This window comes from Ambystoma mexicanum, chromosome 5p, assembly GCF_040938575.1.
Source record: "Ambystoma mexicanum isolate Mex_15411 chromosome 5p, UKY_AmexF1_1, whole genome shotgun sequence".
Classification (NCBI taxonomy): domain Eukaryota; kingdom Metazoa; phylum Chordata; class Amphibia; order Caudata; family Ambystomatidae; genus Ambystoma; species Ambystoma mexicanum.
This window is the reverse complement of record NC_090930.1, coordinates 828332866-828348163: the sequence shown is the minus strand read 5'-3', so window position 1 is coordinate 828348163 and position 15298 is coordinate 828332866.

Sequence of the window (15298 nt, the reverse complement as noted above, 5' to 3'; positions counted from 1 at the left end):
CATTCGGTTTTACTGGCCAAAGCAGGGAAACTGGTGAATTCAGATACAATAATCTCAAATTTAAAACTCAGGATTTCAAAGCTGAGTCACCCCTAGACAACAATAATCAATTCTTTGGATTGTCTGCAACTATTCCTCTCTACCCAATATTTATCATTATAAGTCTGTGTAATGAGCATGCCATTTCTACTTGCACTTGTACAGCACTCGCTCATGATTTTCTTGCCATTTCAGTATGCCAGTTTTGCTTTTCCAAGTCGTGTTACTAATAACACTATACATTAGGTACGCCTATATGAGATGTGTTGTCATGTATATGACTGTTTGTCACTATGAGTTGTAAGTTGATATGAGTATGTTTGTGCTCCTGTTCAGCAACTGTGCCAATGCGTATTTCTGGCTTCATCCAGTGAGTTTCTGTGGGGAGGAGTGGGATGACTAACTAAAGCTTCAAGGCAGAGAAACATTGCCACAGCAAATCTGTGGTTCACTCACTGATCCATAATTGCCTTGCATGTTCAAAGCCACTTCCCAGGCGGTCATGCGGTATTCAAGAAAATCTGAGAAAGAGCACTGGAAACTCATCTCCCATGGCTGCTCCATTTTTCGTCACCTGGCATATACTTGTTTTAAAAAAGTGCAAATTACACAGATTTGACTGCCTACATCTGCATATGCGTGTACTTTGTTCCCCTCCATGCAGTTGTGAACATTTACACGAGGAAGTGCCAAAAATGTGCTAAAACAAGGAAATCACCATAACATGCTTTTTTTGCACTTTGCAGAGGGAACTTTATACATTCCCCCTGCAATTGTCACGTTTACACTGGATTTCTGTTACATCGGACTGCTTTAAGCAGGTGCTAGAAACCAGTGGATTCCATTGGAATTCATTGGTGTTAACCAGCAGGAAAATGTCACGAGAAGTGATTTGGTTTTTGCTGGAGTGGGACAGGCACACGGACTGCTAAACCCATTCTGTGCCCCCACTTCATCTGCAAACATTATGAAAATGCCAATAGCAAAGAATGTGATGTGGAAGTAGGCGAAAGAGTGCTATGCCTACTTTTACCCACACGTTTTGAAATCCAGTGACTTGAGAAATGAGTGTGTGCATGTCATTATTCCATGGATACGATGTACTGTTCATTTTTTTTATTTTGCTACAATTGTTGCCCATTTTAAGTCATAACTGTAGAAATCCGTCAAAAATAAGCACTGGCTAAGAGGTTCAAACCCAGCTAACAAGTTTGATCCCTTTTTGCCAAATCCAATTGCTTGATACTCTACTTTCCCAAAGCTGTGTCATCCTGGCCAGAGCCCTTATATTGTCCAGGCTAGATTATTGCAATGCACTTTATATAGGTTCCAATAAATCTATCGTCAGGATAATTCAGATCCTTCAAAACAATGCCCTTAGATGTTCCATGATGGTTAAAAGAACATCATGGAACATCACCAAGTTCCACACAGAGATGGACGTGTAATATAAATCACTGGTACACTGTACCACTAGTTCTTTCGTTTTTTACAGAGCTTACCTTCATTTAAAAGGATCAATAGAAATGGCCGGGTGATTTTTGTTTCTCACGAACCAAATTTAGAATCAGCTCAGCCGGAAATTCAAGCACTGTCCATTTCCCAAGTCACAGTCAGGCACAGAGACACACAAAACATCCATCCGTCCATGGCTCTGCAGCCTTAGAATGTCAAACACCTTGCAAACACGTTTCTTTTATCAGCAGCAGAGGCTTAAATGTGCATGATGGAACATTTCCAACTGAAAGACCTCAAAAAGCACCAGTTACCTTGCAAATCTGCGATAGTTAAAGTGAGCAACACCACACTACCCTTTTAAAGATGAGTGTATATCCATGATGTCTACTAGCTTGGCATGCAAACAAATTAAGTTTCTTCAAGTCACTAATCAAATGTTGTCAACACCATCAATAACAACTTTCTGGAGGTTTCTGACAAAGAATCAACATATTTATCTGAGTTTATTTCAAAACTTCTTTTACTGTGTGTCTTAAATCTCTGAAAGTACAGTGGGGTTAAATAGATTTTTCAGATTTGCATTAGCTTGTATTCTGGGATTTACAGTTTACCATTCAGGATGTGACAATGATATTTGTGGGCTTAACATGTTTCTCTAAAAATGTACATGTTGTTATGTGGCTTTTCTACATTATTTGTGTATTTTGTAAGTAAACTACAACGTATATAGTAGGCTTTGAAATCAAAAACTTAAATATTTGTACCAAGAACAGCGTGGAAGGTATGTGGTTAAATTTGCAGAGTGGCTTAAAATTCCTGCTACACTGTTTATCCAAAGTGTGTCATCCTGGTCAACTATTTATTCACACTCTGACTTATCTGGAAATAGTGGAGTCCTTATTTCAAATAGTGTAACTTAATTACCCAAAACATCATACCCTTGCAATGGGATAGATTTATTGAGTAGGAAGAAAATAGTGTAGACTCATGCTCCTCTGTTAGTAGACTGTAAAGCTGCCACTTAGAATTTCATTATCGGTGCACTGGCGCTCCCTCAGTCCTACATCACTTGATTTCACAGGCAAATATATAGCCTTAGCAGCCACTCAGTCCTCTACATTAGAATCTTTGCTACACTAACTGTGGCAGAGACAACATTCATTCTCCCCTGTTGCTGCCAGTCAAAGAAATTGCCAGGGCAATGCTGATTACTACATCACAGGAGAATGAGTGAAAAACTTTGCTATATTCTGTTCTGGTATTTTATTGCATCTTTTATAGCGCCAAACACTAAGTATCAAAGGGAAATCTCCAAAATCCACCTGAGGTAGAAACTCTACCTTATTTTGGGGCAGTAAGGTATAAGTACAATATAAGGTAGTTAGAAAAACCTTTCAACAGTTAGACCAATAGCGTAGAGAGTCTTTAGTATCTCAAAGTATAGAATTTCAATGTATTTAATATATTGTCTAAAAGCGCAACAACATTTCTTCGTTGTGACACAATGAATTTACAGAGCACAAATGGTTAAAAACACAATACTAATTGTGAAACTATATCCTCAATGTAGGGGGAAAATGTTAAGTAGATGTACACTATTAATTATGAACAACCACAACCACGTTTTAGATATTTTGTGAGCTGTCTGGAGCAGTAGTTAATGTGCACTCGAGGTAACTAAGGTACTTGTTTGTGTGGTTTTCTGTTGGTCTGTCAGAGTGGTGCTTAAGGGTTGTGAGAAGTTGTGTTGGTGTATCTGTGGTGGGTTAGTTCAGATGGTGTATGTTCCATTGTGTAAACTGTTTCTTTTCGGTGCACAGGTTGTGTGCCCTCATGTGTTTTCAGTTACGGTGGGAGCTAGAGTGATTTTGGAGTGGCCTTTGTTACCATATCATTCTCATTCTCAAATCAATGGTGAACTTGATAGCATGACATATCATGCAAGAGTGGGAAATTGAGGCTTTTTCAAAGTGCACTTTAAACAGAAACCGCACACAGAAAATGGAAGCCTTTTGCTTCAGTTTGTTTTTGATAACGACTCACCAGGGAGTTAAGGACCAGACAAGGGGTCGACCAGAGAAGCAGCTCCCAAGGGAGCCAAGGACTAGAGGAGATTAACTCATCAGAGCAGTCAAGGTACAGCGGGGCGACAAACAGAGGGACACCTAACCAAGAGTTTTGCTTGTTCAGTCCATTTTTTGTTTTGGCTATTATGTGGTGCTTATAAGCCAAAAGTATTGCACTAAGGACATATGAGGAGGGACAAACAATGCAAGAGTGTGGTTTACTTATTTACCAACCCATTGAATGTCCATTGCCATTTTGATTCCTATAGCCATACCCACCCTCTAACGGCTCCTTCCTCCCTGCCCAAAACACATCCTCCTGGGATGTCATTGAGCTAGTTCTACTTAACAGTAATATCGAACTTTGGCTTGGCAGTGTTCATTTCTAAGTAGCCTGCCAAGAGTTAAGAGTTAATGGCTTAATAGCAGCTGCAAAAGTGAGACAGGTTTAATAAAAATGTCATAAACAAGTGTGCCTTCAACCACATGATTTGCATGTGTTCCTTGAACTGAGGTCCTGTCTAAACAAACATTGGCAAAGTCAACAGTTTTGGTTTGTCTATATGCATTAGATAGGTAGATGCAATACACTCATAGGCCTCTCATAGGCCTAGATAATGACACCATGGTCCAGCTGTTACATTTTATGGCCAGCTAATACCATTATGATACTGTCTGGCAAATGCCCATCCCATGCCTACACAACAGCCAAATCTGTTGTCCTTGCCAATTCTTGGATTCAGTTGAAGTGACTGCAGCTCGATGATTACTGGCAACTTCCAAGTGAAATGAGTTTAAGGTACGGGTATGGGCTTGGTCCAAGTGCTGAATTTCTTTATTGCTCAATTACTGCTACTTAGAAAGAAACATATTAATTATGAGGAAAGGTACAGTAATTTAAAATTAACATGCACAGTTGTTTCAAAGATTTCTATTTATAAATAAATTGTTTTGATATTTCTGTTAGGGACGAATCTAGTGCCATACGTTTATTATTCCAGACAATGTTTAGTCTGGCCACAATGCAAGCCGTTGAACATTGCAAACCAAAGTTCAGCCCCAACCTGCCCCAAACTGTCCCTCCCCCAACACTTGCCCGTTCCCCCTTCATCATCTGCCATCCCACTCCCACCTTTTTGGATGTAACCAGAGTATCACTAGTTCCTTTTTTGTACTTCCACCACTGGTTCCCGGGCGCCGTCTTGGCCATGGTACTTAGTGCCTACATAACAGGACAGTAGATAATGCAACATGGGGATTATTTCTAAAACCTTGAACATAGGCATTACAGCTTGCATCTATTGCCAAACTGTGGTATGAATGGGTGTGTGGAATTTGACCATACGCATGGTGTTTGTGTGCTCACCTGGGCTTTTTTTAAATGTTATATGAAATTGCATGATGGTAGATCAATCTCAGGAAAATGTGTGGGGCTAATACACACACATTTTCCTATGCTCACCGCACAACATACTCATAGACCTGTGTACTCTGGGTGGACACAGCCTACAGGTGCCATCCCCCTTTCGTATTTACTTGGGATATGACAGCCAGGATTACACTATGTCCTCTCAGAAAGGGAAGGCAAAGCTTTTCCCCTGCCATGGCCAGCCTTATGAACTAACAAAGGCTCCATGGATCTGCTGTGTCCTTTGTTAGCTCTGCTGCTTTTGTCAGCTTTACATACTATTCAGAGTTTCATTCAAACAGGCCACATGGGGCCTGACTGCAGAAGCTCACAAAGGAGACAGGAAACCCCCAAAAACCTTTTTTATGCACTGTGTTAACCTGAAGCCAGCTCCTGCCCTTCGTATCAGTGGACAGTGAAATGTCCTGTCTGGGAGTGCATGGATTACAGTAGTCATCCCCGTGGGAGACCCCATTCAGAAGGTAGCAGTATGTGATTTGATGGAGACAGAAAGTCTGGTCCCACCACAGTTTCAATGGGGACCTGCCAGATTAATCAGGAACCACAGAGAGCTCAATTAACTAGACAGAACCTTTTATCTACAACAGACAGGAAGTATTACATGTTTTCGCCCCTTTACCTTTTCTGTTGCAAAGCACACACAGCTTTCTGGAGCCTGGGTCCAAAATACATTCAGCTATCCCTCCACAAATACCTCCCCTCTCGAGCTCTTTGCTCCTCTAACTCCCTCAGGGTCAGTCGTTTTTCAAAGAAACGGGCGGGGGGTAGATCTCTGTCTTTGGCTGGGGCCTCCCCCTGGAACAGCTTTGTTTTGTTGTCCCCTGTTCCTCTCCCTTGCCTTGTCGCGCTCTGAAACACTGGTGTATGAGCGATAGAAACAAAATATCAATATCAATTACCTCATTTATACAGGAGATTATTGGTGGGGACTCAGGATTGGTTCATTAAGGTAGGCTTAGCCTACACCAATCACGGTAGCCCATCTGAAGACTTTGCAAGGATTAGCAAGAAGAACTCAGCATTGGACTCTTGCTGAAGGAACAGTCTGCCTTTCATCTTCTGCCAGTGAAGAAAGGCTAGGACCTCCAAGAGGGAAGCAAGATCCAGATCCCTCCCCTAAACTTCTCCCAGGGAACAGAGGAAGACACTGAATCTAGAGTGCCTTCTGGCAGTTCCAGAACAGGTACCCAGCTGACTGCAACATTCTGCTCAGCTTTGGGCCATCCACCTTAAAGGACGACACAAGTGCAGTGAAGGAGCTAGGAGGAGTACATTGTCAAGCATCTACCGACATCCGCCTTAAATGACATTTTTTTAGCCAGTCGAGTCCCTCGTGCTACAACTGGCTGCACCACTGACTTTTGTTACGCTGCAGTCGCTAACATCATCTGAGATGCCTTGACCAGTACTTCAGAACCACCAACCAGCACAGAGACAATGATTCCTGACTCCGAGCCGCCATGTAGGCCAGCCTGTAGCCGTCAGTCCAGCTTCACTCGCCGAACTGCCTGGCGCGGGTTACCCGCAGCTGTCTCCCATCTTGAACATTGTCACAGAAGCTGTAAGGCGCCCTGAAACCGACTCAACCCTGTCGAGCAACAGGAAGGTCTACAGCACAAGGTACATTGTGGTTCTGTCCCGTTGGTCCTTCTCCGAAGGCCCCTAGTGACATTTTACGACCCATTGCTCCCTTTGTGTTGAAACCAAGTATCCTTGAACTAAAGAGATGAATTACTTTACCGACTACCCTCCTGTCAGTATCCAGAGTGCATCTCTTTTCCTTCTTTGAAACTGTCCTCTGCATTCCTTTGCAGGGTTGGTTGTATTTTGTAGTGTGCTAGAACTATCTGTTGTGATAATAATAACGTTGACATTTTTATACAAACCTTGAATGGATAGTCCCTTTTACCATTGGGTAATAATAGTATTTTCGCTGTGTTGAAACTAACAAACGATCCACGAACTTGCAGAGATAAGACTGCAGTTCCGTCCACGTTACCAAAATTGGACCAGGAGGTTTATAATTTGCTTGCCCTCCGGTGTACTAGAGATGTGGGGCTGATTGATGGTTTAGAAACTGATGTTCATCCCTAGACCACTGGTGCCCCAGAAGTTCATATGTCACAAGGGGGAGTTGAAATTTAGTTTATTCTTAGGCATCTCGGCAAAGGGGAATAAAAGAATACATGTGTGGGAGGTGGCTCACCATCATATCATACCAAAGGGTACATCACATGTTGCCCAATATTACAAATGTAAATGGCAAGTACTGTACTGTAATGTGGCCTACCTACTATATTTACCTTGGCTATGTGCTCTGCACATACATACGTTCTAGGGGCCGGGGCACAGAATCTCTAGGCTGAACGCAGAGCTTCCACAGCGCATGCGCTTCTGCTTATACGGAAGCACAGGATATGGCTTCTTGTGCATGCGCAGTTGTCCCTGCAGTGAAGTGGGTCTCATTATATGATATGATATGGCATTTATAACACGCCTGTACACAAGTGTTCCTAGGCGCGACAAGACAAGGAGGGGGAAACAAAGAGAGGACAAAACAACGATCTTACTAGTGCAGGGAAGGGGGAAGGGGAGAAGTGCCAGGGGGAGGGAGAAGTGCAGGTAAATCAATAAGTGCAGCCAGCAGGTAGCTCATAAGTGCAGAGGGATCGGACTGCAGGGTTGCAGGAGGAGACCCCTAAGTGCTGGGGGAGCCCAGAGGCAGTGCAAGGGCAAGTGGACATGCAGGAGCCTGGGATTGAGTTCAGAGGGTATCCAGGTGACCAGTGAGCGGAGCAGTCGGGGAACTTCAGCAGGGAGAGGAAGAGAGAAGACGGACGCGAAAAGGAAGGTCTTAAGTTGCTTCCGGAACCGGAGGTGGTTCTGCTCAAGTTTGAGAGAGGCAAGGGGGCTGTTCCAGAGGGAGGCCCCAGCCGAGTAGAGAGATCTGCCCCCAACTCTCTGCTTGGAGAAGCTTCGGACCCTTAGAGAGGTGTAGGTGGATGAGCAGAGAGCTTGAGAAGAAAGATGCACCGCCAGCATTGAATGGGCTCAATTGGCATGTGCGGGAATATGTGCATGCACAGTGGGGTGTTTCTGAGGCCCTTACCATGGTGCTGCAAGGACAATTGCTCATGAATGCCCAGCAGTGGCTTTTGTGACTGTACTGCGCAAACTTATGCTCTTTAATATATGTGTTGTGTGTTCAAGATGGAAACTCGTTTTTATATCTTATTGTTGCCTTAGTTTTGTATAAATAATCATGGCGGCATATTGCTACTTGTTGCTATCAAGAAAGTATACATGAGGACAAATCTATGAAAAGTGAAATTTAAACATCAGCAAGAAAAATAAAATCAAACTGGGCAGTGCTGACGTACAGTGTTATTATATTGATGTAAATAAAGAATCAAGCCTGCGCAATTAACTGACAAGCCTGTTGTTGAAAGAAGACCCTCGCTTCCATCCACAAACCTTGGCAATGGCTCCTAGAAAGAGGCTATAAGTCTCCATGAATCAGTTGACAGGCATTCTTTACCATTATGACCTGTGGCATGATGCAGTACGTACTGTGTCATTCTGAAAGCACACCAGCTTTGCAATTAATGTATAATTGCATCTGCATTTCCAAAATGTCATAACGGCAGACCATTGATTCTTAACCCGCTTAGTCATCACTCTGCCCTTCACCTCTGCTGCTGGACACGTTGTCGCCATATTATCAGAGATCTAAACGCGGTCACCCGCTCTGCTGATGCTGTGCCCTAGCAGTGTGTTCGCATTTTATCCGCAAATCATTTTTAAACAGATTGTCAAGGTGAAAATGTAAGCTTTGCTGATGCTTTAATATGTGTAGGGATTAAACGAGACCTGCTCCTTTAAGGTGCGCCACTTCCATGCCCCCACCCTCGCTTCGCCCCAATTACAGCACTAATTTCAGTAATGGAGCAATAATAGAGTAATGGACCGCTGAAGCTGGCCCGAAGGATCTGTAGTGCTCAGCACAAATTGAGTAAATAAACCATATATTAGATTTCTAAACAATACTTTTAGTCTGGTCTCCGGGGAAAGACAGTCGCGAAGACTTACTTAAGTCAGCCCTGCAAAGTGTATGCAAACGAGGCAGCCCTTCTTTTCCCAGTGCTACAGCTGCAGCCACGCGCCAAACGGGGCCCCTGCCATACAGCTAGCCTGTATAAAGGTGCAATCTGCTTTTATCAATTTGCCTTGCATTATTTATTGCAGTGGGTACGTGCGTATTTCGTGGTTATTTAATGCAGGCCAGCGGACGCAGTGAAAAGCAGTCCTGTTTCTGTTTCTAATAAGTTTCCTAGGCGCGATTCTCAGGCAACGAAGGTGAGAGTTCTTGCTTGCGTTTAGATCAAGGAATGTTCATTGAAAGGGCACACTTTTCTTAAATGAAATGGCGAGAATCTCCTAAAGTGAGAATCTATTTGAATAGGACAATAAGAGAGAAGTGAAACTTGTTAAACATGCATTGGTTAAGCCAATTGTTTTAGCGTGTGCACTGGTTTATTCTATTTTACATTCATAAGCATAAAGGCAGCAAACACACGGACACTATATACTCAGTAGTTACTTAACAAATTGCAGAATGTCGGCTAGCTAATGTTTGCAGACAAATAGCATTAGTAGTACGCATAGTGAAAAGACCTCTGTTCACTGGGCGTACAGTAGTCACTTACTTTTTATTACTAATGTAATGTGTCTGAGAACAATAACTGCAGGTATTTTTGGAACGTTTAATGTAATTGCTAAATATGTAGGCGGTCACATATTCACTACATTCATGTTAAATGCCATAAACAACTGAAAACACCAAATCCGCTGGCTGTGACAATGCTTGTTTAAGTTTAGGCATCAGCATTCAGCGCAGATATTACAACACGAGGCAGGTATCTGTGGAGATGATTGACTCTGCAAAAGATGATAAAAACAGTGTGACACATTTTTCATTACAAAATTAAGATGTGATCAATTTGCAGTTGCAACAAGTGCACACGATATTTGACCTCATGCATGTCACACCTGTAGAATTGCTTTGTTTACTGCTTGATACCACATGCTTGCTGCTTCACAGACCTGTCAATAGCAGGTGCTAGACCCAGCTCAATAGTACTCTTTGGAGGTCATATTAAAGTAGGCGTGAAGGAAATGGAGATGGATTTTTCACCTCTATTCCACGTTGTAGTCCACTTTCCAGTGTACACAAGGTGAAGGGGCATGGAGTAAAGTTTACATCCCAGACGTTCCTTGCTCCTCCGTCTTATGTGTGCACTTCCTTTTACACGTGCATGACATTTTCATGCAAGGGTTAAATGAATGGATTCCTATGCAATCCGCCTCAAATGAACACCTGCTAGACAGTTTGTGGATTCCATAGAAATCCATCAGTAAACACCGTCTGCATAGTGTCGTTGGCAGCTAGCACTTTTCTGACAAGGCAGACAGTAAAACTGAAGACTAACAGTGATTTTGCCTGGTTTTACTCTTCACTTTTACACTACAACTTGCAAATGCTTTAAATTGCATGCAAGGGACCAAACGGCACATATGTTCTAACCTTGGCAGCACACAGCACGCAGCATGCAACTAGCATTTTTTTAATGGGCTCCAGTCTGGGTCATTGGATAAAAATATAAGATATGATAATTGCATACTATGGACCACCATTGTTAGCATTTACGTGCTATGTTGTCCTCTGTACACAATTTTAAATGATTTTAAACGTTTACAAATCGGACTGTAAAACTGTTCACGTTGACTGAAAATTTAGGGAACAGGAGTTAATTTCCTGTTAGACAGATTGATGCATTTCATAGACACTGGCAGGGTCACTTTCCAGTTCCCCGGTAAATACACTTAGTGGACCACATCCTTTTACATTTCCATGGTTGCTGTCCCCCCTACATAGTTTTGAATTGTTTGTGACCATTGTTTTAGACAAAGGATTACTAGTAACATGGAAATCTATCTGGCCTGGGTTTCTGTGTCACTTATAGGTGCTCTAAAAAAAGATTTCTAAATGCCTGCCGCTAGATAGGGTAATGACAGGAGGAAGTAACATGGATTCCAATGGCGTCCACCTGCAGTAAGCAGAAGCGAAAAACTGGCGGATTCTATAGGTATGCTTTTCAGCAAATATCAAATTCAGACACTGGTGGAAAAACATTTGTTTTTATACTGTGACGAGGACGGGGAAACAGTAATTCCATACAAACATCCATAAAAGTTGTACAGAAGCTTTTCATGCATAAGATTTATTAGCCGATTCTTTGAAAATAACTCCCTAGGTGTTCTTATTTAAAAAATAATGTTGTGCTTGCTTTGGAATACCGAGAGGCAATGGCCCCCTGTCCAAATTAATAATACTTTAATATGGGCAGCAGGTTGTAATCAAAGAGTACAGTCCACCAAACACAGCGTTATTGTTGATAGCTCCCCAGAAAAATGTTATTATCAAAATATTAAGGGGAACATTTTGTGAGTGTGCATTAGCACCTTGGAGCACCTCATGTGCTTGAGGGAATTACCAATAATGATCTCAGACCCTAATAACAGGACAGGCTCAAAGAATATGCAAAGTACTACTTTATTATCAGCTCAAATAAAGTAGGGCAATCTAGAGAACAACGAAATGTAGTCCAGGCACTCAAACTTAAGTTTTGATTATTCAAAGGATTTATACCTCAATATGCGTCATCTATGGCATCATCCTACGTGGCAAACTGTAAAACCTATAGAAGGGAGGGATTGATTGAGGGAGCATATATACCTATATATCGTATAAGTATTAGTAATATCACTGGATGCTCGTTATCTAATAGGCACGCCTTAAACCAACTCTAAATACGTATAATACAGATTATAGCAGAATAACGGCAGGGGGTTGGCCTGTGCAACATTGTATAGTCCATCGATGCATAGGCCCTTATGATTGGTTGGCATTCCTTCCCAACCTTGGACTTTCAGGTTGTTAGCAGCACGTAAACTAAACGAAACTCAGGTGCAGAGAACAGCATCAAACTAGTACCCACTTGCCCAATTAGTCCACCATCTCTCATCGGTCAGGCCCTAAGCCAAGGCTACTTCTTTGTAATTGACCTTGAAGTATGTTCTCTGTTTGGGGACTTTTACAGGGGTATAGGTACACCATTATCTTCATCTGGAGCTTAATGAATGACCCTTGTTTTCGACTTCTGAATCATGTGTGAGGAGACCATGATTTTGTCATTTTTTACCTTTTATTTAGTGCTATTTAATTCAATTCATCTGGGTGCCATTGTCACACGGCAGGCATGGACCACAGGGCCTTGGGCTCACCGCTGCTGTCTGTTGAGGCAGACAAATGAGCAGTTCAATTGCAGCGATGTATGGCCAACAGACACCTTGGCTGTTCAGCTTGAGGTGAAAGCTCTGTACAAATGTCTTTTCAGGTCTTACTTTATAACGCCATTTTCTTCACGCGCAACAGTGCCCCCCAAACATATTTTTGTAATCCATGGATTCTTTATCCTTGCTCTTGTTAGCTAATCTGGTTTGCATGCACAGAACGTCTTCCCTTGCTTCACTGTCAGCAGATGCATGAGGGGTCAATGTCTCTCCTTTATACGGTTTGATGTCGTGCAGGTGTAGCCAGGCACGTCCTCCTTGTAGCTTGACAACTGTGGGAGTACCTTCCTCTACTTGGTATGGTCCTTCGAAACAGGGTTTATTCCACGTGCAAACAAACCTTCGTACCAGCACCTGGCTAAATTGCTTCACCAGATTGTCGGGATAAATTGGTTGGTTGCCTTCTTCAATCCTCTTTGACCCCTCTATCCCGTTCCTTATCTGTTGAGAAATAAAAGAGACACTAGCTATCATAGTTGCCAAATAATTATGCATCTCATCACCTAATGTCTTTGGTTCACTGTGGGGAATCAGTTTCTATCCTAGTAGGAGGAGCAAGAGGTATTCTCAAACAGCGTCCAGTCACCAACTCATGAGAATTCAGGTGGTGATATGAGCTAGGCTGATTTCGCAGTGCATATAATGCAAGGGGTAGGCAATAAAACCACCCTTTCTTTAAAGTAATCCTGATTTTAGCTATACTCTCTTTAAGGAGTCAGATTAAACATTCACAAATCCCATTCGCTTGTGGTATAGGCAGAGGATAACTTATGTTTTATACCTAATAAAAGAGTGACCTGCTCAAATAGTTAATTTACAAAATCTGGTCCATTGTCAGACCGCAGGACTTCACACACACCCCATCTTGGAAACACCTCATGCACGAGGAACCTGGCGGCGCATGTGGCATCGGGGTGTGCACATCGACCGGCCTCGAAAAGGGACATACTACAATTACACGTACCTATATCCATTGCATGACTGCAACATATCATTGGGTCTAGGGACTGTTCCTCTCACTGCCTGCAAAGTGTGTCCTGCTGTAAATTTCTGGCACACGATACAATTTACAATCAACTGTGCCGCATTTTCTAATCAATTTGCCGAAAAACAATCTTCTCCAATCATAGCAGCAAGACTCTCTCAAGTCGTATGTGCAGGGTAATGAAGCTGCTCCAGCACCACCCTCAATAATGCTAGAGGCATAACTGGCTTTCCAGTGCTATCATGTCTCCATATAGCCTCAATGGGGGATAACAAACACCCCTGCTTCCTCCATATATCTTGCTCTTCTTGTGGGGCTTGACCTTGTAACTCAATTAACTGGACGATAGACACCATATTAAAACCCTCCTTTACCATCATGCACTGTCATGACATCGGTTTAATACTTTTTTCGTCAACATCACAAATGTTTGGTAAATATGCTGCCCTTTTAGCTTCTACATCTGCAGCTTCATTACCGCGAGAAATCATGTCTGTTCTTTTAGTGTGGGTTGCGTATTTCAAAACAGCAATAGCCACTGAGAGTCTTAGTGCCTAATAAGCATATCCAATAGGGACACATGTTGCACTGGTGTGCCGCCTGTGCGGAGAAGGCCCTTCCTTTTCCAGCATGACAAACCTGTGTGTGCAGTTGACGTTACATAGGCAGAGTCAGAGTACACTGTCCCTTCATCATCCTCATATCTTTGAAGTGCAGCGATAAGCACCAATAATTTTGCAGCCTGTGCTGCGCAATGCCAAGGCAATATTGCACTTGTCACTACTTCAAATTCACCCTCACAGTTCAGCTTTACTACTTCTCATCCAGCATGCCTTTCACCAGTCGTTTGGTCAATTTTTAAACAACCATCAATAAAAAGAATCCTCCTTCCCGCCGAGAGCATTTTCTCTAACACAGGGAATGTCACCATAAAACTCAGTATACGTTGCACAGTCATGTACATAGTCATTCTTTCCTACTGGCTCTGCTATGAATGTTGCTGGGTTCACTATTCTGCATCTAACAATTTTAATCAGTGGGTTTGAAATAATTACTTTTGAGTTCCTCAAAAATAGCAAATATTGCGTGCTCAACAAATAATGTCACTGAACACCCCATTGTAATACTTGAATCTTTTGCAATAGCAAATACAGCAGCAGCTAAGGCTTGTTCGCAAGGGTAATACCCTTTCATTACTGTATTTAAAATCCCACTATATTAAGCCAATGGTTTGTGTCCATGTCCTAATGTTGTTTTCTGTGTGAGGGCTGTTGTTTTTTTTTTTTTTTTATTGATATGGTTGAGAAACTCAACCTTTCAACATATAAAAAAATAATTACATTTTACGTTCAATATTTAAATACATTTAAACAATTCATACAATTTCTTTTTAGCCAATTAATTAATTACACATAAGCAAAGGAGTCACAACAATAATAAAAAAAAGAAGAAAAAGAAAAAAAAAGATTTTAGTAAAATATAATAAAATAAAATGAAGTACAACATTCTCAAACTTCAGTGAAATTTGGACAAGTTGAGTTTAAGTAATGGATCTTGAAACTACCAGCATCAAACAACCACGTTGTCTCTAGATGGCTTTTTTATCCATACTCTCTTTATCAAGATTCAACTCATTCAGGAAGTTTATTGCTGCATACCCAACTGATTTGAATACACATGGAATATGTATTTCCAAAAGTAATTTGCTTCCATGTGTAGCTTGTGTGCAAATAAGGATTTAAAATATTTGATTCTCATTTCCTCTAGCTTATCACATTTCGTGACAAGATGCTCCAAAGATTCTTCTTCAACCTTGCAAAACCAGCATAAACTGGAGACTATGATATTTTTGGTCCAGTTTGTTGTTACTGCTCTCGTATGTCATCAATTCAGTCTCAGGCGCAGAAG